Here is a 2,229-nt window from a genome sequence, read left to right as displayed (position 1 = left end):
TTGTATCCCCACCAAAACTCTCCAGCAATACCAGGTGCTGTAGCAACTCAATATCATAAACCATGCGCGCTTTCACTGAAGCCGGCCGAAGTGGCCGAGCGGTTCTAGGCGCTACAGTTTGGATCCGCGCGACCGCTGCGGTCGCAGGTTCGAATCCTGCCTCGGGCATGGATGTGTGTGATGTCCTTAGGTTAGTTAGGTTTAAGTAGTTCTACGTTCTAGGGGACTGATGACCTCAGCAGTTAAGTCCCAAAGTGCTCAGAGCCATTTGAACCTTTTTTTTTTTTTTTTTTGCTTTCACTGTCACGAAATAGTACATAGACTCTACATCTACATGGATACTCTGGAAATCACACTTAAGTGCCTGGTAGAGGGTTCATCGAATCACTTTCACAATGATTCGCTATTATTCGAATCTCAAACAGCGAGCGGAGGAAACGAACACCTGTATCTTTCCGTGCGAGCTCTGATTTCCCTTATTTTATTACGACGATCGTTTCTTCCTATGTTCGTCGGCGTCTACAAAATATTTTTCCATTCGGAGTCGAAATCTAGTGATATAAATTTCTTGAGAAGATCCCGCCGCACGATAAAACGCCTTAGTTTTAATGACGTCCACTCCAAATCCTGTATCATGTCAGCCACACTCTCTCCCCTATTTCTCGATAATACAAAATGAGTACCTCTTCGTTCAACTTTCTCGATATACTCCGTTAATCCTATCTGGTGTCCGCCTCCGTAGCGTAGCGGTAGCGTTTCTGCTTATCACGCAGGGGGCCCGGGTTCGATTCCCGGCAGGGGACTGGGTGTCGTGTGTCTTTCATCATCATTTTCATCATCATTGACCCGCAAGTCGCCGACGTGGCGTCAACTAAAAAGGACTTGCAATACGGCGGCCGAAGTTCCCCCCATGGAGCCTCTCGGCCAACAATGCCGTACGCTCATTTCATTCATCCTATCTAGTAAGGATCCCACACCGCACAGCAGTACTTCAAAAGAGGACGGACAACCGCAGTGTAGGCAGTCACTTTAGTAGATCTGTTGCATTATCTAAGTGTTCTGCCAATAAAACGCAGTCTTTGGTTCGTCTTCTCCACAACATGTGTTCTTTCCAAATTCAGTTATTCGTAATTGTAATTCCTAGGTATTTCGTTCAATTTACGGCATTTAGGTTAGACCAATTTATCGTGTAACCGAAGTTCAACGAATTCCTTTTAGCACTCACGGGGATGACCTCACACTTTTCGTTTTTTTCGCACCATTCAGATATCTTTTCTAAATCGTTTTGCATTTTTTTAAATATTCTGATGACATTATTAGTCGATAAAAGACAGCGTGTTCTGCAAACAACCTAAGACGGCTGCTCAGATTGTCTCCCATATCGTTTATATAGACAAAGAACTACAGAGGGCCTATAACACTACCTTGGAGAACACCAGAAATCACGTGTGTTTTACTCGACGACTTTCCGTCAGTTGCTACGAACTGTGACCTCCCTGACAGGAAATCACGAATCTCGTCACATAACTCAGACGATATTCCACAAGCACGCCATTTAATTACTAGCCGCTTACGTGGTACAGTGTCGAAACCCTTCTGGAAATATATAAATACGGAATCGATCTGAAATCCCTTGTCAATAGTACTCAACACTTCGGGTGAGTAAAGAGCTAGTTGGGTTTCACAAGAACGTTGTTTTCTAAACCTGTGTTGACTATGTGACAATACATCGTTTTCTTCAAGGCAATTCATAATGTTGGCACACAATGTGTATTCCCAAGTCCTGCTAGATATCGACGTTACTGATATGGGCCTGTAGTTTAGTGGATTACTCCTACAGCCTTTTGCCACGCGTGGTAGCTGCACGGTCTGGGGCGCCTTTCCACGGCACACGCTGCTCCACCCGTCGGAGGTTCGAGTCCTCCCTCGGGCATGGGTGTGTGTGTTGTCCTTAGCGTAACTTAGTTTAAGTTATATTAAGTAGTGTGTAAGCCTAGGGACCGATGACCTCAGAAGTTTGGTCCCATAGGAACTTACCACCATCATCTGTCGTACTGCCTTTCTTGAGTATTGGTGTGACCTGTGCAACTTTCCAGTCATTGAGTAGGGATCTTTCGTCGAGGGAGCGGTTGTATATGATTGTTATGAATGGAGCTATTGCATCAGCACACTCTGAAAGGGACCTAATTGGTATTCGGCTTGGACCGGAAGACTTGGCAGCTGATCTTG

At 45.2% G+C, this 2,229-nt stretch overlaps 1 non-coding gene across 1 annotated transcript; it reads left to right on the top strand.

Annotated features, from left to right (window-relative positions):
• Positions 1–732: 732 nt before the first annotated feature.
• Trnad-auc lies at positions 733–804 on the top strand. Its single transcript has one exon. It is a non-coding gene; the product is annotated as a tRNA-Asp (tRNA).
• Positions 805–2,229: the final 1,425 nt, after the last annotated feature.

This window comes from Schistocerca piceifrons, chromosome 5 (genome assembly GCF_021461385.2).
Source record: "Schistocerca piceifrons isolate TAMUIC-IGC-003096 chromosome 5, iqSchPice1.1, whole genome shotgun sequence".
Lineage (NCBI taxonomy): Eukaryota > Metazoa > Arthropoda > Insecta > Orthoptera > Acrididae > Schistocerca > Schistocerca piceifrons.
Note: the sequence above shows the minus strand (reverse complement) of the source record. Positions and strands in the feature narration are given on the sequence as shown.